A 25,621-nucleotide genomic window follows, 5' to 3' on the forward strand; every position below is an offset into this window, starting at 1 on the left:
GCTTTAAATAGAAAGTGGGAAAATGAATCGAAAAACACACAGAACGTTGAAACCATTTCCTCCTAAGATGACCACTGTGTACAGACAGTGCTGCCAGTACATGAGGCGGCCCTGCCCTCAGCTCTGCCCTGTGCCTGTGAGCTGGAACTGTGTTACTGTATTACACTAAACTGAAATGTTCTGGGAAACAGCTGGAAGGGAAGAAGGCAAACCCTGAAGACCACAGATGTGCTTTAGTGCAAGAGCAGAGGAAAAACGGCAACAAATGGCTTCAAACTGACACCCGAACGCCTGATAAATAAGACAAGGGCTTTTAATGGACTGTGAGACTATGAAGGACTTTTATTGCTTTGAAAACCAAGGATGCAAAACCGTCAATGCAAAGGACACATTTCTAGGGACAGGCCCAATAAAGTATTTGTATTTACACTGCCTGGCCCCAAAAAATAATGATGCCACAAAAAAAGGTCACATGCTCTAAAGCAGGGGTGTCAAACTCATTTTGGGTCGCAGGCTTCATTAATACACTTGTACACTTACACTTGTGTTGCACTTTACAAGCCGGTGTCACAAGTTCCTCAAACTACTACATAGTAGCGTTTCAACAATAGCAGCATCACCACCTGCATCTCCGGGGAAAAGCTCAGCTTCAGCACCACCTGCACCTATATCAAACGATTCAGCCGAAGGAGCACTTTCTCTTACTCCACCACAGGCCTTGAGCCCGACTACTACATCTACACCCTCCAGAGACTTTTCTGAATTGTTCCCATCCTCAGAGTCACCTATGGGATTTTCCAACCATCTTGAAAACTTGACGTCAAGACCAAGGCTTTCATGCCCAAAGAAGCATCCACAAACCAAGGTCTCCCCAGCTCGGCCCCCACCACCGGCGCCCACAGCTGTTATCTCCAGCAGCTTCACTGCTGCTGTCTAGGACATTAGGGGCCTCTGCGTTGCTACCATACATAGCAAACTCAAAACCAACCAGAGGTCCATAGAGGGAGTGTGTTCTTACAAGACAATTAGTACTGTCAAACAACATAGATTAGATAAGAGAGGGACAGTCAGACCGTCCAATCAAAGAAATCTAATCCATATCCCCTGCAAAAAGATTCCATCCACTCAAACACAGATAAATCTCAAACATGCTGTACTCAATGTCAGATCGCTAAAAAACAAGTCCTTTTTAATAAATAGTTTTATTTCCTCTTATAATCTAGATTTTATGTTTTTAACTGAAACATGGCTAGACAAAAACACTGGTAATGCAGTTTTGATTGAGTGTAGTCCATCTCACTTCAATTTTGTGTCTGAAACACGCCAAAACCAGAGGGGTGGGGGTGTTTGTGCCATATTCAGGGACAATTTACTCCTGCAAAAATTGTCATTTGGGGTTTTTCCAACGTTTGAGTATGTGTCATTCAAAATGGAGATAAAACAATCTCCCATACTTTATATGACTATTTACAAACCACCACAGAACTGTTTTATTGAAGATTTTACTCAATTACTGTCATTTATATGCATTGATTTCGATTGTTTAGTAATTTCAGGTGATTTTAATGTGCATGTGGATGTGACCAACGACAGGCATGCAATAGAACTCGGTGCTGTCCTTGAAATGTTTGGTTTAACTCAGCACGTGAGTGAGGCAACTCACAACAAAGGCCACACTCTAGATCTAGTTATTACAAAAGGTGTTAATATATCAAATGTGAATGTTGTTGATGTTGCTTTGTCTGATCATTTTTGTGTCTTCTTTGACCTGTGTGTTACACCGAAACCAGTGGTCGGGCCTGGAGTTATTCAAGGAAGACACATAAATGATACAACAGGGACACAGTTTATGGAGATGATCAGATTTGAAAATGCCCCATGTTCTAATGTTGATAATCTGTTGGACTCCTACACATCAAGGGTCTTAAATGTTTTGGATACTATTGCTCCTGTCAAGGTTAAAATGGTTAACAATAGGCAAAAGGCACCTTGGAGAAGTGAAGATTCGGTCAGGGCACAGAAAAGGGAGTGCCGAAAAGCCGAACGGAAATGGCGCAAGTCAAAGCTCCAGGTTCATTTTGAGGTTTACAAAGAAGTACTTTGTGTGTTCAACCATATTTTGCGTGGAGCAAGGGAGAAGTACTTCTCTAAAATCATCTCAAACTGCAGAAACAATTCTCGCGTTCTGTTTTCCACAGTAAACAGATTAACTAACCCTCCAGTTTCACTGCCCCTAGAACTAATCTCTACATCTAAGTGTAATGAGTTTGCAATATTTTTCTATGACAAAGTCCAAAGCATTAAAAATGCCATAATCTCCACAACACAAATAGAAACTCTGCCACCAGATAAACACCTTGAGCTGACACATTTCACACCTGTTACTGACAAAACAATCGAAGAGGTTATCTCCGGTCTGAGTTCATGTACATGCTGCCTTGATGAATTACCCACTAAATTTCTGAAGTCTGTGCTGACCAGCTTGTTACCACAACTTGCTCAGTTAGTTAACATCTCACTCGAGACTGGAGCATTTCCAAAGGCCTTGAAAACTGCAGTCATCAAGCCTCTTCTAAAGAAGAGCAGCCTTGATGCCAAGGTAATGAACAACTACCGGCCCATATCAAACCTGCCATTCTTGGGAAAAGTCCTAGAGAAAGTGGTGTATCGGCAGCTCACTTACTTTCTCCTGTCTAACAATGTGTTTGATACTTTCCAGTCAGGCTTTAGGCCCCACCACAGCACTGAGACAGCTCTGATCAAGGTGACAAATGATATCCGTATGAACACCAACGCAGGTAAGGTCTCAGTTTTAGTTCTGCTGGACCTGAGCGCTGCCTTTGACACAGTGGACCACGGGATCTTACTTCACAGGTTAGAAAACTGGGTGGGAATCTCTGGTAATGCTCTAAACTGGTTTAAGTCCTATCTCGAGGACAGGACGTACTTTGTTGAAATTGGCAACTGTGTCTCAGACAAAATTGCCATGACCTGTGGAGTCCCCCAGGGGTCAATCTTGGGACCTCTCTTATTCAACATGTACATGCTTCCATTGGGTCAGCTAATAAACAGCAACAACGTGTCGTACCACAACTATGCAGATGACACTCAAATCTACGTGTCACTGACGGCTGGTGAACATGGGCCTGTAGATACACTCTGTCACTGCATCCAACAGATCAGTTTGTGGATGCAAAACAACTTTCTCCAACTAAACTCAGACAAAACTGAGATCATTGTTTTTGGCCCACAGGCACAAAGACAAAGTGTTGTCAGTCACCTTGAGTCTCTCTCTCTAAAACCAAAAAATCAGGTTAGAAATCTAGGAGTAATCATGGACTCAGACCTGAACTTAAACAGCCACATCAAAGCAATAACATCAGCAGCTTTTTACCATCTGAAAAACATTGCTAAGATCAGAGGAATAGTGTCAAAACCAGACTTAGAGAGACTTATCCATGCATTTGTCTCCAGCAGATTAGACTACTGTAACGGCCTACTCACTGGCCTCTCTAAACGAGCTATCAGACAGCTACAGTACATCCAGAACGCTGCTGCTCGAGTCCTGACAAGAACCAGGAAATACGACCATATTAGTCCAGTGCTCCAGTCTCTGCACTGGCTTCCTGTCACTCAGAGAATAGACTTTAAAACAGCTCTGCTTGTGTACAAGTCTTTTCATGGTTTAGCTCCAAAGTACATCTCTGACATGTTAGAGCCGTATGAACCATCTCGGGCCCTGAGAACCTCAGGGAGGGGCCTCCTGGTGGTTCCCAGAGTCAATAATAAACACGGTGAGGCTGCGTTTCAGTTTCATGCAGCTAAAATCTGGAACAGTCTTCACGAGGATGTGAGACAGGCCTCAACTCTGACAATGTTCAAATCCAGGCTGAAAACAGTTCTGTTTGCCCGTGTATATAACTGAAAGTATTTTATCTGCACTCTCGTCTTTTACTGTAATTGATTAATTTTATATTGATGTCCAGAGGAGAAGGAGCGACAAAAACAGAGGTTAGGTAACTTACTTTTGAACGAGCAAGAAAAATAGTGCTCAAGACAGAGCGAAATAGTGCTCAAGACAGAGCGAAATAGTGCTCAAGACAGAGCGAAATAGTGCTCAAGACAGAGCGAGTCAAAACAAGACTTAAAAATGGTGCTCAAGACAGAGCGAGTCACAACAAGAATTAAAAATAGAGCTCAAGACAGAGCGAAATAGTGCTCAAGACAGAGCGAGTCCAAACACGACTTAAAAATAGTGCTCAAGACAGAGCGAAATAGTGCTCAAGACAGAGCGAGTCAAAACAAGACTTAAAAATAGTGCTCAAGACAGAGCGAAATAGTGCTCAAGACAGAGCAAGTCAAAACAAGACTTAAAAATAGTGCTCAAGACAGAGCGAAATAGTGCTCAAGACAGAGCGAGTCAAAACAAGACTTAAAAATAGTGCTCAAGACAGAGCGAATCAAAACAAGACTTAAAAATGCATATAACTGAAAGTATTTTATCTACACTCTTGCCTCTTACTGTAATTGATTAATTCTATGTTGATGTTTTATTGATTGTATTTGTTTTCTTATATTTATGCAACTGTGAAGCACTTTGAATTGCCTTGTGTATGAATTGTGCTCTACAAATAAACTTGCCTTGCCTTGCCTTACATAGTAGTCATTATTCACATACTCCACACTCGGTGGTGGTACGCTGTTATTGAAGCCACAGCCGTCTTGGGGCAGACTGTCCATTTATCACGTGGCTATACGTGGTGTTCAAATCCTGAGCTCTTATTATGTCAGTGCCCTCTGCTGGACACGTGTGGAACTTTTTTGTACATTTAAAGCCCCTTGTGGCGAGAATGAGCATTCTGGTTATTCTTTAAAAAATCATAACTCCGCACAGGAATGGGCTCGAGACTTACTTTTTTTTTACATATGCTGAATTTATGCTCTACAGGGCAGGGGCTGGATTAATCATCTCACGGGCCTAATCCGGTCCGCGGACCGTATGTTTGACACCACTGCTCTAAAGTCTTACAGCTCGCACTGGCTATGTATTGTTTCAAATAGTAAACAGTAAGTTAAATCAAGATGATAACTTTTTTGGGGGTGGTTCATTTATTCAAACAGACATTTTGGAAACTTCCAGTCAATACGTTGATACGTCACAAGAGCAAGAAAAGCGAAGAAAACGCAAAACATAAACAAACATGCTATTTGTACCAAACATACTCCTGATTACACAGAAAATGCTAAAACGCTAATAAATATGACAGATTTTTGAAATTATTTTGTGTTTTCCCATCAGTGGATTTCCAGCCAACCGTGTGTCCGTACTTTTGCCCGGCTGTATCAAAGGTGAGGTGTGTGAGGCCAGTGACGCAGAGGGATTCACAGAGATCTGACAACAGACTGGAGCAGAGCCACCCACACGTCTGGACCCGCTCCTGCCCTCTCCACTCCTGTGTCAATGACGGCAAAGGCCACATCCTCTGCTGCTGACCAGGATGGTTTTCCGATTGACCATGCAATGCCGTGAAATCACAGTGTTTTGATTGGGAGTTTTGTCATGCTGAATAACAGCCAAGGCTTCAGCACATTACAACTGAAGATGATGATCTTGGAAGAGATCCTGTTTGAAAAATAAACGCTATTCTGGGGCTAACTATCCCTCTTTGATAACTGCCATGTCCTATGGATCTTTAACAATACACAAATGCTCTCGCCAGGGTGTTTAAAGGAATAGGCCACCGTTTTTACATATTGACTTATGTTCTCTGCGTACGCTCAGTCACGCAAATGTTGTTAGCGTTTACCCGCTCCCAGCAAAGGAGTACTTTGACATCCACGCTGTAATATCGTCAAAGTTCTCCAGGTGTTATTACACCTCACAATATAGCGCCCCTTTTTATCTGTTATAAAATCAACATGTTTAAATTTGTGGAACTAGACTTGGATCATGTAAAGGCTCACGTAACTGTATTTAAATAGGGAAAATGTGAAATAGCTTGTTAGCTTCTAACTCACCCCAGTTTGGAGCAATACCTTTGCTGGGAGCGGCTAAATGCTAACAACTTTTGTGTGACTGAGCGCACGCACAACGACCAGAGAGTTATACATCAACTCGTATAAGTATATCGTATATTCCTTTAAGCTCTAATTGAGTCGATAAGCTTGAATAGAGGGCGATTATTTGGGTGTAGCACCGGTGGCTAGCGGCTAAATGCTAGGTTAGCATGTTACGATCGGCTAGGGCTCATTGTTGATGAGAAGTGTGCAATAAACTACACATTTCAACAGGCACAGCTCAGTGTGTGATCATTTTAATGGCTGCTTTATGTAGTTGCTGTTTATATTGACTTTAGAAGTGGTTATTTCTTGTTTTCACATGAATGAATCAGGAAAGCTCCTGATTGGTTAAAACCCCGCAAATTTCTGGAAAAATTTAGTTTTCCCCACTCTAGTGTGTGTCTGTCTGTGCTTGGATGTTGAACACAGTGCCAAATACTCCATCCTGCATATAAACCAGACGCCCCTGATGCTTCAGACGCATTCGGTCTGAATGTACCCCAGTCCTACCTTGAATAGCGGCATCTAAATATACAGCATCTTGTCTGTAGTAAATTTGTGATCGCGCAAACAACCATTTCTTCAAACAGAAAAACACACTTTATGGCTCAAATCTGCCTTTTACAGTAACTGATATGCTTTACGAGTTGGTTGATGCAATAAAACAAATTTGTCTCTTTAAAAGTCCTGACACCTCTCGGCATCAGATGTGGTTCCTTTAGTTGTAAAAGCAGCACCAGGCATATAGACTTCTTGTTCTCAGCACTAGTCTGTTGTGGTAATGATAGAAGGAAAAGCTTTTAAAAAAAGGCTAAGTATACACACACATTTCACTGTAATGTGTATTAAAGAGGGGGTCCAATCACAGACGTTGTTAACCACCAATAAAACATTTTCTCAAATGTGCTGAACAAGAGTGTACCTGCGTATAAGTTTATGCTTCATCTTCTTTAAAATAATTTTCTTCTTGTTGCTGCCGATCGGAAGTTTTTTGTCCCGTTCAAAATGTACATTTAAAAAAACATTTGTGTTGAATTCTCCAACATTTGACCCGAGTTGCTAATGACTCATTGTATCCTTAAGTTTTTGCGGCAAAACCGACGTTGATCGTTCACATTTGTCTCCGGTCTTCTGGCGGATGCTTCGTAAAATGGGGAGCTAGAGGACGGTGGTGGTGGGAGGGGCTCATGGGGAGATCGATACAGACGCCAAAAACAATTTTGAGAAAAATCTTCACTTTCTCTAATTATTCAAAAACTTCTTGAACAAATGCTGAATTATGAATAGTTTTCTACTAAATTAAGATAAAAAGACATGGGGAGGAGCAAAGTGGAACAGCCCATAAATACATAAATAACGGAGAATGCTAACATAATGCTACATGTTAGCATCGGGCTAATGCTAACGGCTAGCTAGAACTGCCGCTTTTTCACGTCTACTGAACAATCTGCTGTGAGAAAACATCCATATGGACCCGATGTAGACTTGACTTTATTTGTATGTGATAAATAAGTTCATATTCCACCAGAAAATGGCTAAAAACAGTGAAAAATTGTATTTCCCAAAAGATTCTATTTTCCCCCTTGGTGAGGCCACGCCCCCTTCTATGACGAGATGCCATCTGTATCTATAACCTGAAAACCAGGAAGTGAAACTTTTTTTTCTTATTCCAGCCGTTTTATTTATTTCTGTTTGAGATTAAAGTCAAAATGTCACGGAGTGTGCCATTAAGTCAACTTTAAGGGCACAATCTGCGAAAAATGTCCTTACTTTTACAGTGGCCAAAAAACATAACCAAAAAATTACGACTAAAAGCACACACACATTCTGGCAAACTCTGGTCTCTCATATCCAGGCAGAAGCATTTCGATTATGAGCTTTTCAAAACGATACATCACGGCAAAACCATATTGCGATACATCGTAAAAGTATGTATTGTCCCAACCCTCGTAAATTTCCAGTAATGGCACTTGTGCATTTCTGAGATTGGCGGCAATGTAATGCTTAACTGCACATCCCAGAGTAATGAGTAATGCTAATACAATCATTCTCAATTAGTGGATATCTGTGTCAAAAAAAAGGCCGACTTTGTTTACACGACAAGATGGATGACAATGATGGATGGTTAAGTCATGACTTTATGTTTACTCTGGCAACAAACTCTACAATTCTCTTTCTAAATACTTCCAAGAGAGAGTAAATTATGGCCCAGGAGATCGAGCACATCTGAGTGAAATTGTGGTCAGGTGCTGGTTTGATAGTGCATTGATTGCTCTGGACTCAAAGGCTTTTTCACACACCAGCACGAAGACGGTCGGTTCTCTGATTGTTTCAAGGTAGAATTTGAGGTTCATTCTCATTGTTGCTAAAAGTCACAAGTTTTCAAAATCTCAGACTGTTTTTTTTATGTTGTTAAATCTCCTCCTTTGTCCTTTTGGGAAATAATCAAATGTATTTATATCAATTACAGCATCACTCATTTGAAACAGCTTGATTCAGGCTTTTCAGGTCAGGTTCTGTAGGTCCTCTGCTGGTACAGAGATGAATAAAAGCAGTTTAAATAAGGTCAAGAACAATACGTACTTGGACTGGGCAATGGGCACTTGAAAGAAAGCGGAGTCCTGAAATGATCAGAATAGGCCTAAGGGCTCAGAGAAGCACACCTCATCACCTCATGACATCAGCAGGTGGGAGACACATTTTTTAGGCTCTTGAGACAGATCAAGGATTACTTAAAGATGAAGGAAACATTAAAACTAGAGCGTGGTTTTGATTGCTTTATAATGACTAAAAGCTCAAAAAGAAGATATTACTTTTACTACAAAATACTCACAATAGAGTAATGATGTGGTTATGATACATAAATCAATTTCTATCTTTTGTCAGGAAACAAAAAAAACTTTCAAAAGTCAGTTTTATGTTTTCCATGAAATCTCATATGGAGTAGCCTTGATTTCTCAGAACAAGAATAAATGGTTGACTTTCAGAAGAAAGTTTCCCCTTTCTGACCATTTTAACAGTATAATCAAACACCCAAATCGTTATGTTCCAGATACTCAACTAGCTTAATATAAAGGAAGGCCAGTTTAAAGCAGTACTAAGTAACTCACACTGCAGGTATCGTAGCATGTTGTGATTTTTCATGTATTAATTGCCCGTGAGAGTAAATACGCTGACGGAAAAGACAAAAGGAGAGAGGGATATTGTACATCCAATTACACAATGGAGATCATTTTTTTCCACTTAAACTTGGCTGTAAATACAGTTTAAGTGGCGTTAGCCCGCAGCTAGCTTTGCCCGTTAGCCAGGTAGCTTCTTCTTCGTGATTCTATTAGTGTGTATTGGGGCCTCCGATCCGGTGCAGTCAAGTTGCAATTGTGGTTTTCTGGCCAGAGACACCAGGGGGAGCTTAAAGACCCTCCAAACATCCCATTAACACTTGTCTTACCCCCAAGAGGGACTACGAAAAGGATTTATTAAGGGAAACAAGTTACTTAGTACTGCTTTAATAGCTTCTCTGACCATCATGTTTGCTGCCTTTGCACACCTATGTAGATATCCCATTAAAAATCACCAGTTTCTAGCTAGTCATTTGCCACATTAACAGTGTCTCGATCAGAGGTTCTCAACTAGTGGGTCGGAACCGCTTTCAGTGGGTCGTACACATTTCTTTTAAAGTTTATGTACAGAAAAAAGTTAGCACTACTTGAGTCTGTTAAAAATGACTTATCGGGTTGTTTTGATCATAGTTTCAGCTTTTGTGGCGTATTTAAAGGTGGATTATGGAATGTTATATGCTGGGGGGAAAAAAAGTTATTCATGCGTATTTGACCTTGTAGTAAGCGGCTTTATGAGACCACTGTGATGGAAAGTAAAGGCCACACTCATACAGCTGCTGGGTCACTACAAGGTCAATTACACACAAATATCAACTCTTTTTAAGCATAAAAAGTTGCATAATGCACCTTTAATGCTTATTCTACAACATTTGAGGAAACGACAATATTTTAGATTATATTTTACAAGTCTAGTCTGTATTTGGGTCAGAGAGATTGTGGGTCCTGATGCCATTCCAGTTGAGAACCACTGGTCTAGACTGCATTTCTGATTAAAAAGGAAAAAAAAGGAAAAGCATTTTAAGTGACCCCTAACTTCTGAACGGCAGCGTATGTTTGAAAAAATGCACGTGTAAAAGCAGCCAGGTCATTAGCGTACGTAGCTTTGATGGTTAAGGCCAGCACCGGTCTCATGGCAGCATCTAAGCTTTTACACATCCCCCGTCTCAGTCTGAGTGACATAGACATGACACATATAGTAGTAGTTCCCCCCAAACACATTTAATTTCACTCACTGACGCCCCGAAGCAGCGCCAGACCACTCCCAGCATAAGACTTTAGCAGATGCCCCGAGTGTGTGAGGCATAGTGTACAGTAAGTCCAATCTAATGAGGCTTGCGGTGATTACTGTTGTGGAATTCAGGCTCATCTGGCTTCCATTTTGAGTCCATCCGGGTGAATTTCCATCACTGTCTGGAAAACGACGCGAGTTGTGGAAGTTTACAGGTTCTTCCTTGGAAAAGTGGGAAGTGAATAAAGAGGGATATGGTTTGTTCCGGAGATTGTCACTGCCAGACAACGCATTGTTTATTACCAAGCAATAAGTGCACAAGAAAAATAAGATCTGAGAAATATTTGAAACATATGACTACCATGTTCAACCATTTTACCCAGTTACGTCCAATCCAAAAATGATTTACGGCACAAATATTTTAGGTAAGGATGCACCGATGCCAGTTTGGGCATTAAAAATTCATGGGTATGAGTTAGTTTTAACCCTCACAAACATGTTTTTGATCGCCGCAAATGCCGTGGCTAGCAACAGCATGCTAAAGCTAGCGGCAGCAAGCTAATGCTAACGTCAACTAATCAAGGCTGGGACGGAAACTATGATTGGATCACCTAAAGCAGGGGTGCCCAAAGTTTTTGTCTCCGAGGGCCAAAATGAAAAAGCGTCTGTGGGTTGCGGGCCAAACACAGCGATGTCAGCGTGAGACACATACAACTGCAAATAATACTAGCTACTTTATTTTCTTTTTTTGGTTACATTTGCATTTAATTCTATCTATGCAAATAGTATGCTACAAAAGCCTAGTTTTAGTGGAACAAAATCAATTATTGTAGCAACATAGTGCAGAATGTAAACAACACCACCTGTACCTGCACTACCTACAGTGACTTTACCTCATTCATTTCTTTAAGTCAAAGAAAATGCCATATTAGACCAATTTGAAAGTGTCAGTTCAGCATAAATTCTTTTTTAAGTCATATATGTCAACGACCTTTGCAATAAAATTTGGAAAAATGGCAAAGTTGATGCTACAACGTTCTATGACTGACAAATACCAAAACACCAGAACAGTGTTTCCTTAACTTTGCGAAACGAGTGAAACAGCGCCCCCAATTTGTCGCTGGTGGCCAAAAAGTGTACTGCATCCATATTTACCGTTGAGAGTGAATGGGAAAGAGTTAGTATTAACCAGATGCGGCGCAAAAGTAGGTCACTCTCTGGAGGGCCAACCTAATTGTTCCGGCGGGCCAAATTTGGCCCGCGGGCCCCACTTTGGGCACCCCTGACCTAAAGTAACCTAATAAAATAAAAGTGTTTGTATTTTAGTTAATTAAATGCTTAAGGAATAACTGATAAAACATATTTGTTATGCACAGGTTGTAATGAACATGTAAGGGATAATGTATAGAATGGTGGTGAATCTCTGGGTAAGTTGAAAGTCAGACTCACGCTAACTTCACGAGCAATTCCCCCAACTTCTCTCGCAGTGACGGGGACAGAGATAGTGTCGCTACTACGTACGCGTGGAATGATATGAAAGCACGAACTCCGTTGCTATTGGCAGCGGTCATTATTTTCTTTCAGAGGTCCTTTATCAGAAAATAATGACCGGTAGAACGTTGGGAAATCCCATTCAAATCAACGGAGCGTTCTACTTACGTTGTGAAGAGCCGTATAAATTAATGTAACCTAAAGAGCTGGTCATATATTTAGTGTAGAAAGTCCAGTTATTCTTGTTTAATGTCTATCCATGACAGTTCATTAGATGGATAGATGGATGGATGGATGGATGGATGGATGGATGGATGGATGGATGGATGGATGGATGGATGGATGGATGGATGGATGGATGGATGGATGGATGGATGGATGGATGGATGGATGGATGGATGGATGGATGGATGGATGGATGGATGGATGGATGGATGGATGGATGGATGGATGGATGGATGGATGGATAGATAGATAGATAGATATAGTGATATAGATAGTGATAGATAGATAGCGATAGATAGGTAGCGATAGATAGATAGACTATAATAAACACAAATGATAATCAGTATCAGATTCGGAAACACAAAAGCTTGATCGGTTTTTGGTCTATTAACTTCCTGCAATTGCAATATAGAAAGTCAAATAAAAAGGCAAGAAAAATAACACAAATAAGCAAACAAGCTAACAAATAAAAGGAAAACATATCATATTACAATAGACATCATCATCATCATCCAAAGGACCCAGTGAAGTACAAGAAGACAAAAACACCAAAGCAGTCTATTACTATTCCTCTTTTTTAAATCCATCAAACAATCTGTTCTGTGGAAAATGTTTGCTGCATAAATACAGAGTCCATAGGCTCAGCGGGACTTTAAAAATGATAAATGAAAATAAATGGTTAAAAAACAACGAGGCGCCTTTCAAGATTTACTGGCGGTAGTGAAAAAGAGTTGCACTCCTGAGTGTTTTTGTGCTGGCGGTGCGTTCAGGAACACTCTGTGCACTTCACGAGCCATTTGTCATATCTCCTGATCTCACGGGTGCGTATTATTACAGATGGTTAACCAATAGCACTTAATAACAGTGAAGGCACCGCGGCCACAGACCAGCCCGTGCTTCTTTAAATAAACACAGCTCTGTTTGGTGTCAAGCACATGTTCAAACTATGTTCAAACTACACTCTTTTCATCCCCCCCTTTGCCTGCTGTGGACTGAGGAAGAAGTAAACAAAAATGTACTGTTGTTACTTTAAAACATCTGGTTCAATATAACACACACATTCTTATGTACATTTGAAAACAACCTCCCCAGACAAAAGCTTGGACCAAAGTACAACAAGTAAATAACGATAAGAACCATCATAATCGTCCCGGTACAACAAAATAACCCAAGTATATATAAGTCTATAAGTAAATTCATATTAGCTTATGGTTCTCCTCATCCATAACAGTGCTGTAGTGAGGGGCCCGGCAGCTCAGGGACAGATGGGCTGTGGGCAAAATCCATTTCTGCAAAAATAATCACCAACACCGCAGCCCTCCTGACCAATGGGAAGTTTGGTCCCATTTTCCAGACGCTGCACAAGGATTAGATCTCGGAAAAATTGGACAGATACGTAGCTAAACTTTGGGACCGCTTTGGTTACATTCCTCAGAAATCTGCATGACTCAGAACAGCAGCCTTTGCCATTACTCGAATTGCTTATTCAGTGTGATTATTGATTGTGTCAGAAATGATTACTTTGATTAGATGAATGCATTACATCGATGAATGAACACTTATTTGTGACAGCCCCAGTTGCATGAGCTCTTGTCTTCCCCTCATGTGACTCTACAAGTGAAAGGTTCCTTCAGGTCTATTACTCACTTTCTATTACGGCGCAGTGTAACTCCCAAACATCCGCCCGACTCCACGGAGCAACGATGACTGAATCAAACAGGAGGATGCTGTAGCCACAGAGCCCCATTGTACAAGAGCTCATTACTGTGTGTCTGTGGAGGCTTTTGGACGTCTCAATGTGTGTGTGCGTGTGACCACTCATGTAGAGTATGCAGGTGATGTCACAAATGACAACACAACCTGAATGAGCGTCAGTGTTATATTATATTTTTTAAACATGTTGAATAAAAATGATGTAAGTGCATAGAAGTGTAGAGTTATCAAGTGGTCCATGACGGAGGAAACTGGCTGGATACCACCTAGTAACAAACCAACCCAATTAGTTGTTTTCTTTTTTTTTTAGTTAAAGGGTTCTTAAAGGAACAGGCCACCGTTTTTCCATACTGAGATATGTTCTTACCTGAGCTTAGACGAGTTGATGCGTACCTGTCTGGTCTTTGTGCCCGTGGCAGGACTTGGTCGCTTCTAACTTCACCCCGTTTGGGACCATAAGAATACATTGGGAGAGGCCAAATGCTAACAACATCTTTGGTTGTTTTGTGTGACTGAGCGCACGAACAAAGACCAGACATGTACACATCAACTCGTCTAAGCTCAGGTAAGAACATATCTCAGTATGGAAGAACGGTGGTCTGTTCCTCTAAAATGATTTTTTAGATGGATGTTTTCTTATGGTTTCTTAGTGTATATATATATATATATATATATATATATATATATATATATATATATATATATATATTTATTTTTTTTTCTATATGCCCATTATGTTTCATAGATATGAATAAAATTATAAATACATGGTAATCGAACTTATTCTCCTGCTTGAATGGGAGTGGGATGAAGAAACACTTATTTATCCCCCCCAAAAAATTAAAGGTACACTGCGTAACGTTTTGGACTACATTTTGCCATCAGTACAAAACATGCCAACTCATTACAAAAATGCAATTTCTGCAGTGGATAATCAAAGAATGGATTTGGATGAGGGCCTGTTTAAATCTCAAATTCTGCTGACTTTAGTCACATCTCCATGGAAACGAGCTGAAGACGCACCCACTCCTGGTAAAGTTGCAGTCATGTCTCAGTAGAGCTGAGCCGCTCACAGCAAAAGCTCATGTTTTTTTGTGCATTTATCAGGTATTTTTCAATGGTGAAAATATCTATATTAAAATAAATGCTTGCATTTCAGTTTTATTTTTTGGGTAAAAATGTGCCTTTAAACATTAACAATAATAATTGAAATGCAAATTCAAATTCCTGCTTGCATTCCGAGTCTTTCCCTTGAATCTTTGTATCAACTATAGGAGTTTAAAGATCCCAATTCCCCTTAGTTGACACCCTCCTTCTTAACGACTGAACAACTTCTGTATATATATATCTGTAAATCATTGCTGTACGCCTGTACATTATTTGAACTGTGGTATATTCTAAAAGATCATTCAGTTTTAATAATTTAAGCAAAAATGATGAATTAGTGTGTTCAGTAAATCCTACCTTGTGAATTGCCTGTATTGCTCTTTTTGTCTGTGCAAAAGTGGTTTTAGGGCAGTTTTGTAATTATTACTCCAGACTTCAACACAATAAGGGAGGTATGGTTGTATAAGAATCACAGTAAAGTAAACAAAGTAAATTTGTGTCCAGAATTTGGAAACTGCAGACCTGAACCAAGGCATTGTTTCTATGTTGAAAAAAGCATTTACCTACAATAATATTTTCTATCTCTTTTTCCAACTTCTCTTTTCAGGTCGCGACCCCAAAGCCACAGCACCAATTCTTTGCTCCACTAACACCAAAAGTGACTCCCTAATCCTAACATAATGTTTCCATTGAGCCCCCACTTCCTCAAGCGTGTCCCATGATAAGCACAATAACTGACAGGGTCCATGCATGTACCACAGTGATTCAGCCGGATGTATGGGACGGGCTGCAGAGGAAGTGAAACAAGTCAGCTCAGAATGTCAGCAGCACCAGTGTCCACCCCTGTTTCCAATTACCGCGGAGCACTGGAGGGAGGACGGGACAGAGACGAGAGGGCGAGATGTGCCGAACATGTGCAAAATGAAGACTTAAACATGGCCCGAAGCAGAAGCAGAAGCAGATCTGTGACGCACCAAGCACCAGAGTAAGAACATATGGACAAGATACCAACCCTGTAGAGTAGATTAACTTACAGGTACATTCAGTGATTTGAAGGGAAAACAAACCTGAACATTTGTGTCAATTTCATGACACTTGCAAGACACTTTGTTACCATTTCTGTGACAGTGACCCTGAAAAGTGATCCTGCAAGTTGTGTTTATTGCTTATAAAAGCAACCCTGTGAAGAATTTGGAATTTAGAACTGTGTTAGGCAAGTTAAAAGTGAGTTTGGACAAAACAACAATGAAAAAATGAGTTCTTTACAGGTATAGATGCACCGATACGGATACTGGGATTTGAGTATCTGCTGATATCTGATATTTACCGCTAAAAGTGGCTTTCTCTGAATGAAAAATTTTATTGACTTCTCCAAGATCAATAATGTCATATATTATTGTCATGTTACAGATCAATTATCAACTATATCTATTAATAAAACTTGGATAGACATTTAAAGGGACTATACAGAGCTTAAAAATGTTAAAACTGTGTATTTTCCTCCCCCTACATGTTCCAACCATGGCCGAATGAGCTCAGACCTGTTCACCACAACTGCCTCTAAAATCCTGCACTGTCACTCAAAAAGGTGATAATTCGGGTCCGAAGTGCCGTCATGCTCAAGCTTAATATAGAAGCTGCAGTTACGCATAAGACCAGAGTTGGCAGTAGTGAGTATAAAATAACTAACTTGCATCTAGCCCCTTTAACAAGGATGACTTTTATACACTAATTATCCTTGGGTATATGACAGGCTTTAAGTTACATTAATATAAACAACTCACATGAAGTGATCGGATCATTACAAACATGTATATAATATATATGGGGCGACAGTGGCGCAGATGGTAGAGCAGGTCGTCTCATGATCGGAAGGTCGGGTGTTCGAATCCCACCTCCTGAAAGTGCACACTGTCGTTGTGTCCTTGGGCAAGACACTTCACCCACATTGCCCCCAGTGTCTGCGTACATTGGTATATGAATGGGTGAGTGGATCCTTGCTGTAAAGCGCTTTGAGTGCCTAATGTAGGTGGGAAAACGCTATATAAGTTGAGACCATTTTACCATATTCTATTTAGCTACTTTAGGTATTTCTATCATAGTTTCTGACCCAGCCTTGATTAGTTTTCATTAGCATTAGCATGCTCTCGCTACACTAGCTTTAGCGTGCTATTGCTAACCGCAGAAGTTTGTGCGGTGATCAAAAATATATTTGCGAAGGTTAATACAAACTCAGCAATTGGATTCTCCTGGTTCTTAGCTTTAAAACGATATACAGCTTGCCTAAATGTTGTTCTTTTAAGGCATTGAAAGCCAAAACTAGTATCGGTTCAGTATCGTATTTTTTCCAGTATCGGCTCCGATATCCAATACCAGCATCAGATCGGTGCATCCCTATTTACAGGTAAAGAGCCTGGTTTAGTGCTGGTTCGGTTCTTCCAATAACTGTAAAGATAGTAGAGAAAAAATGGTAGCAAATCCTTTCAGATTGTGGGGAGAAAATGCTCTCTGGATTCCAAAAAGTTGCTGCCAATGAACTAGACCAGTGCTCCCTATACTGGGAATAGTAATAGTTGGTAATAATAGCAGGTTGTCCTAGCTCGGCAGCATTGAAGACCAACTTCTTTTCAGGGCCAATAAAGATATTGACTTTCAAACCTTTAGCACTACAACCTCAGACGTCCCAGCTGGAGATAGTCCACAAAACCGCAACAGAACAGACAAAACTAACCATCGCCGGATCTCCCCATGGATCTTTCGTTCCCATCCCACTCCCATTTATTTACACTTCAATAGCCGTGCGCGAGCTTGACTTCAGACATGCTGTGTTTGTTATATCAGAGAGGAGCGCAGATAAGCCCGGCCTTGTTATGGTAGACTGTGCACAAACAGATTTACGGCCTTCCTACGGCTTAGATAAATACATTTGTAATGCGACTGGGTGCCCACGCGGTGCTCAGATGTTTGCCTCTCGTCTCCGCTCCTCTTATTAACGGGGGATTCCAGCAGTTAGAGTACGTGCGCCGCGAAGAACCGCCAGCTGTGGTTTGTCCAAGTCATGGTCCACTCAAGTCAGGCGTGGTCACCGCTACGGGAAAGTCGATCAGAATCACAAAGGAGCATCAGCGGGCAGTGGCAGACAATGGTAAACGTCTTTAAACAAAGAACCAGAGTTATTTCTGGGAAGATTAGAAGAAATTTCCATTAAGTTGGGAAAGGGGACTGACTTTTGAATATTTGAGCAGACATTTATATTTATAATACTACAGATATTAGGTTTATTTAACTGTCTTCTGCATTTGTCCCAACCTTGATTCCACCAGGGCAATCAGCGACTCCAGATCTTAAGCTAGATTCATGGTCAAGAGCGTCTATATGGAGGTTTAGCCAATTCTTATTTTTGGGTGGAAAATGAGGAAAACCTACCCAGAATAAGGATGAAATGACACTAATACTACAGAGCTCATCACTCATCAACAATTATAAATCCAATACTCATCCTATTTTCCTACTCCAAAAAAAGGCAATAAGAATTATCACTAAAGCAGATTTCTATGCACCGACGAACCCTATCTTTGTAGAGCTGAGCCTACTGAAAATCCATGATCTTGTTGATCTAAATACATTAGTAATAGTGTACAAAGCATATCATAATCTTCTCCCTCCTCCCATCCAGGAGCTTTTTGAACACAGGAAAAGTAAAAAAAAAAAAAAAAAAAAGCAAAAGCTAAAAAGAATAAAAAGAGTGGATGTATTTCTGTAAGAGGAGTTAATCTGTGGAACGACCTGGAAGATCAGTTAAAACGGTCCCAAACAGTCAAGACTTTCAAAAAGTTGTTTAAAGCTACTAAAATGCAAGAGTAAATAAGCTTAGGATGAATGAAGTAAGAAAAATAAATAAAAAATAATAATGATGACATGATTTAGTTTCAACTAAATTAACTTAAAACAAAAGTGTGTATACATATTTGTTGGAATATTGAAATGTATGTTACTAACCTCAGATACATGTTTATTTCTCTTCTGTTTAACACTTGATATTGTTCATTATTAATGTTTGTGTTTAGTTTTTGTTTTTCTCTCGTGGAAGTCTGTAAACTGGGTTAGGCGTTATAAGTTTTCTCTTCAGCCTAAACCCTTTCGGTCGTGTTGTTCACAAAGAATTGGAAATGTTTTTACGTTTAAAGGAATGAACTGACCGAATAAAACTACTACTACTACTCTACCTTTTCACTCAATTTGTCGACAGACTCGCAAAGTCCTGACCATTTTGAGTGCGTCTTTATACTGGCCTTTATGGTAGCAGTTATATTAGTTATATTGTGTGAGCGCATGGGAGCTGTTGCAAGGTGTTATGAAATGTATAACTCCGCACAGGAATGGGCAACAGATTTACTTTTTTTTTTTTTTTAAACATACTCTGTAATTTATGCTCTACAGGGCAGGCCGGATTAAATCATCTGGCCGTATGTTTGACACCCCTGTAACTAAAGAAGCAGTAGGACACGATTTTTGTGTTCTTATACGGTATTAAACTCAAAGATCAGTCGGGATAAGGTCAGTCTTTTCTATTAAGTCACAATCCAGTTCTTCAATCCACGTTTGCATAGAAAATAATAATAATCTATATACCAAGTTCTAATAGTCCATTATAAAACAAAGCCAATAAAACAAGAAAAGGAACAAGACTTTTTTTTATTTTATTTAGCGTAATACTAATATCAACAAACACTTTTTTTCCATGAAGCTGCCTGCATTACAAAACAGGTGAAACACATGTCTCATTGAGCCATTCCCCTGTACAACATCTGTAATGGCTGCCGTCAATAACACAGTGGCAAACCTTTGGGCATTTGAGTCACCGCAGAAACAGCAAGTCCCACTTTCCTGCGAAAACCAGATAACCATTTTAGGGGATTTGTCATAAAACTTAAGCAGGGCTGAGGGGAAAATTTGACAGGGTGTCTGTATTGGTCTAAAATTAACTTCCCCACCCTTTTAAAAAGTGTGACGCCGCGTCCGCAGTCTTGACCTCCCGCTCGGTGACTCATAATGGAGGCACCTTCAAAGAGGGACTTCTCCTCCCACGGGCCCATCGTTTCCCGGGGGCTCAGGTTTCTGGGAACGAAGGCCTCTTACCAGCCCCTGCCTGATTTACAGCGTCTCCCACATTAAGAGATTAACAGGGCACGGATCGGTGAGAGGATGAAAGGTATTCGCCAGAGTAAACAGACTTTTTTTTTTAGAAACCGTGTGAGTCTCTATTAGGTAGAGTAAGGGAATATCAGTTTACATGTCCTGTCCTTAATGCTTCGTGAGGGAGAATAATGGCTGGAGATGAAAGGAGCAGAGTTGTTCATCAGTGTAATGGGGATCAGAACCATGAAGCTTGAAGTATTAATGGCTCTTTACAGCAATACTATAATGTTGTTTTTAGAAACTAAGGTGTGTTTTATTGCCCTGTAGGGGAAATTGTCCTCTGCTTTTGACCCATCCCTCAATGCCACTGGACACCTGTCAGGAGCTGTAAGTGACCACAGTTGAGATCTGGAGCTGGAATAGTGCGCCTGTTGTGCATGTTTAACTTAAAATGATTAGGAAACCGTGACAAGACTTTGATAACAATGGAATGGAGTCTTATTTGTGCATAACTCAAGTCACCCAAAGCCCTTCAAACAGTGTAACATGTAAACTCCACACAGAGTGGCTGATGTCAAATGGGGATCGTTGCCATAGCAATAAACAATAGATACAGACAGCCATACAGGGGGGCGTGGCCTAGCCAAGGGGGAAGAAGTTTTCAGGCAGATTATTCACCACCATTAATTCACACGTCACGTTACCACAACGTTTGTTTATTTTAATATGTTTTATTTATTTAGATCCCCATTAGCTACTCAATTAAGCAGCTATTGTTCCTGGGGTCTTAAAGGGACTTTATGAAATTATGTATTTTCCTCTCCCTACATGTTCCAGTCATGTCCTAATGTGTAGAATGAGCCCAGACCTGTTCACCACAACTGCCTCTAAAATCCTGCACTGTCACTCAAAAAGGTGTTAATTCGGGTCTGAAGTGCCGTCATGCACGAGCTTAATATAGAAGGTGCAGTTACACGTATGACCTGAGGTGGCAGTAGTGAGTATAAAATGGTTAACTTGCATCTAGCCCCTTTAACGTAAAATAAAACACCTTTAGATGTTCTTAACTGTTCCTCAAAACTCCATCGGGAACAGGAAGCCGTTCAAAAGGAAAGATAAACAAATACTAGCTACTTGCGAACATGCTAATCGTTGTTGGGAGATTTGATCAGAGCAAGTTTGGTTACAGAGGGGCTTCATAGACTACTCTGTGTGATGTACATCGAAGGCAGGGCTGGCGCTTTTAGAGCGTAGAGACAAACTGACTGCAGGATTAGTAAAGCATGAAAACAACTGCATAACATTGGCCGTTAAAAGATATTGTTATTAATCTATCACAAGGAAAGCAAGCAAAGTAATTAATGATGTAAAACCCAGTCATGTTAATGTTATTGTTCTTTTAAAAAAAAAGTTCAATAAAATATAAGTAATAAAAAAAAAAGATATTGTTATTGATATTGTAAACAAAACTCCATCTGAAGTAACCCGACCTAAGACAATCTCGCAGGGTAAACCCCAATTTGAACACAGTGTTTGTGAATACGTGAAGGTCGGCAGAGGGCTATTTTTAGCAATGGGATCACTCTCGGCGCAGTTACACATATGACCTGAGATGGCAGTAGTGAGTATAAAGGGCCAACTTGCATCTAGCCCCTTTAACAATTTTAAACAAATATTAACATCAAGGCTGTGCAACAATGAAGACAATACAAAAGTGCACAGAACAAAACACAACACATACACTGAACATTAGGGCTGCAACTAATGAATAATATTACGATTAATCGACTAATCACTTGGCTGTGAATAGTGTATGGAAATGGTGAATGTTTTATTTTTTTTGGTCACATAAAACTAAGGTAACACTGCCAGATGTTGATGGAGTGTATAAAACACTACGCACCTTAACTTGAAAAGCAAAGTAGGTTTCCGCGATCCAACCCGAACCCACGGGCATAAAGCCTGACCCGACCGCGACCACTTAAAGGGATATTTCAGGATGACATAGGGCCTCATTTCCTAGTTATCCAGACTGTTGCTGATTTCTGGAGATTGTTTGTTGTTGTAATTCACGCAGTTCTTATATTTGAAGAGTTTCGTGGCGCTAGGCTAGTGCAAGGCTAGCGCATGTCTATGATATCAGCTAGCCTGCATTAAAAACAGTCTGACCCGCTCCACAGAGCACCTGAGGCAAATCACTTAAAACACCAGACTAACCATATAAATGTCTGTGTCCATAGAATCATTTAAAAGAACTTATATTTGAGCAGCATCAGCTTCGTGGTTGTATAAGCTACGCGGGCGGCGGAGTGATCTGCTAGAAAGTAGTCCCTCAAAATGCGATCATTCATGTGATGCAAGGTCAGCTATATTCCAAACATGATTCTATTTATATTTGCCTTTAACTTAACTTAGGCCTGGGCCCGAAACAAACCCGACATAAATAATATATATTTTTAAGGTATTAAGGCTTGGTCTCACGTTGTGTGTGAGAGGTTAAGCACAAACCTGGGCAGGCCAAGAGGTGTGTGCGGTTCGGGGCAGGCAATGTGCATAAGCAGCAGATCCTGTCCTTTCTCAATACATAATCCTAATCTCCTCATCTTCTCCTCCCTCGTTGTTCATAAACTGCTGCATTCGTCCACTGTGAGTTAAACACTGTCCTGAGAGACAGAGCAAACCACATGTGCAGCAGCCTCAGCCACTAGATTATTATAATATGGTTAAAAGCTAAGAAAAGGTTGAGTTTCCTTTTAGGCCCTTTGATATTAACGGACAGTCTATGGGGTATTTTTGATCTAAAAATATACTTCATCCAGACACAGAAATGTCCTGGCCTGCTCTCCTGACCCGGCTTCAGTTTCATCCCATACATCACTGCGGTACAGACTAAACCATTTATTGCCGCTCTCAGCACTCGCCGGCTTCCCTCTCGCCTGCTCTCTGTCAGGCATTCCCTCAGCCTGAAGGAATCCCTCACAGCTATTTCCACTCTGTCATGCGTCCGTGTTTATGGTCAGGCCCGGTGGCTCATTGTCTCATGCTGTAACACAACATGGTCATTTGTGGGGTTTCCTGACCGCAGACGCCGCAGCGTGGGGAGGAAGCCTGGCGGTTCCATCGGGTTTTATAGCCGGGGAGCCCCCATTGTGTCTGACGAGGGCCTGTCCCGTGTTTGCGCAGCCTAATGTAGTGTCTCGACGGCGGCTGTGGTTGGAAGCATCTGCGGAAAGGCTCGATAAGTTAAGGCCAAAGCCACATTACGCTTTCTCACAAATCAAAGAGTTATGCACGGGAGCAATCGACTGGGTGATAAAGCCAAGCGGTGTTCTGATTTCGATCATTCACATGTCGCTCAGTGATTCTCAACTGCCGGGTCGGGGCCTGAAGGTGGGTCGCGGGAGGAATTTCAGTGCCAGCTATTGTCAAAAATGAATGATAGCTTTTAAGGCAAGACACTGCAGGCGAATAGGGAAAAAAAATTAAATTTACAGATATCAATTTGAAACTTTTGCTGTAGATTATTGGCATAAATTTGAGAAAAAAATACATGGCAAGTTTTCTGTCATTTTATCTTTTCATATAAGAACAAGGTGTTTTTTCGGCGACAAAATCAGAATAATGGATAGAGCTACATTCAAATTTATTGTTTCATTTTATTGATAAATGAGTTGCCAAGACTTTCTCAGAGGGGATTTTGGATTTCTTGTTTAGTTTGAAAATAAGCTGTTTTTAGTGTAAAAATTTGTAAAAATTTAATTTTCGCCTCATTTTTTGACATTCAAAACTCAATAAATGGGGCTAGGGATTAAATAATAAAAAATCACTCTGAAAAAATCTTCCATATATTGTTCAGTCCAAGGCTGGAAAATTTGAAGTCTTTAGGTCCGACTGACGTGAACATAGTGTCGCCACAATGACAGAAAAATGTGTTTTGAGAAAAAGGCCCTTGAAATGGTGTTCTCCCATATAAGTCTATGGGGGAACATTGAATCAGCGCAATATTTAAACATGTTTTTGTAAAGATTAGGCATATTTTCTGTTTCCGGGTGAAAGTTTATATGTTCAGAGACCAATTTGGCCCAAAACCTGAAAACTGAAAAAATTGAGTTTTGCCTGTAGTGTCTCCCCTTAATGGTCAATACTGAAGTCTTGAGGAAATACTGTACTCATTTTATACACTATCACAACTGCAAAATGGTTTTAAAAGTCGGAATTATGATCTTTATTTGGGATAAGTTGGCTTCACTATTTCAGAACCACGGCTTTAGCTAAATTTACAGGTGGTTGAGTAGTTATCGCTCCCGAGTCGCAAGTCCCAGGTTCGAAACTCAGACCTGTGATACCTCCTTTCTGTGCGGAGTTAGTCAAGTCAAAACGTGCAACAGGCTAATCCTCTCGCTAGTTACTCCTGACCAAACGTAGCCGAAGATCTGCCCCGGTTGCTGCACTGCGGTTGCCCGGCTCTGCCATACGATTCCCTGTCCGTTCCACGCAGGGAAGTTAGTCTGGTAACGGAGGAATTGGAGCAGTTTGAACGGGCCGGCCTAACGTGCACAGATAGTCAGTGAAATAAACCAATCACAAATTAGCGGACGTGATGACAGCTGTAGTCCAATTCACAAAATATGAGCTGAATATAAACTAAGAACTACCTCATCCATGATTAGTTTTTCTGCACGTGTCACTGTTGATTGAACTACAACATAGCGAGTGACGTAACCTTGTCAATTCTCTGTAACGGTCGTGATTGGTTCGGCCATAGCCGCCAGTCAGTCACTTGTTTTACCTGTGTGGACAGACCCACCTTCATTCGCTACCTGAAAGGTTGCACCAGCAGCAATGAAGAATGGGTAAAATGCAGAGGACACATAAAAGGGACTATAAATTATGTATTTCCTCCCCTACATGTTCCAGCCATGTTCTTATGTGTAGAATGAGCCCAGACCTGTTCATCACAACTGCCTCTTAAATTCTGCACTGTCACTCAAAAACATGTTAATTCAGGTCCAAAGTGCCGTCATGCACGGGTTTAATAAAGAAAGTGCAGTTACACGTATGACCTGAGGTGGCAGTAGTGAGTATAAAATGGCTAACTTGCATCTAGCCCCTTTAATAAAGAAAGTGCAGTTACACGTATGACCTGAGGTGGCAGTGGTGAGTATAAAATGGCTAACTTGCATCTAGCCCCTTTAATATAGAAGGTGCAGTTACACGTATGACCTGAGGTGGCAGTAGTGAGTATAAAATGGCCAACCTCATCTTTAAAGAATTTAATAAACAAGTTTCTCTTCAAAAATGAGTCATCGAGTCTCAAGGGACCAACCTGTATAAAAAAAAAGGATTAATAATGTGGGGCAATGGGAATCTAAATACAACTGTAATTGTATTTTAAACTAAGCTTTCATTCTGTCTGTCTGGTCCATATGAAATAGAGAAATTATGGCCATTTGTATTGTGGTGTCTACAGTTGGTTGAGTTTATTACCATCTTGAAATGGTAATACACTTACACTAAAATGCCACAAAAATGCCACAAT

General features: G+C 40.6%; 1 protein-coding gene across 2 annotated transcripts in view; it reads right to left on the reverse strand.

Annotated features, from left to right (window-relative positions):
- syn3 (synapsin III) overlaps positions 1-25,621 on the reverse strand; it is a 190,818-nt gene that overhangs the window by 27,296 nt on the left and 137,901 nt on the right. The gene's annotated exons all lie outside the window — the stretch shown is intronic.

This window comes from Gobius niger (assembly GCF_951799975.1).
Source record: "Gobius niger genome assembly, chromosome: 2".
Taxonomy (NCBI): domain Eukaryota; kingdom Metazoa; phylum Chordata; class Actinopteri; order Gobiiformes; family Gobiidae; genus Gobius; species Gobius niger.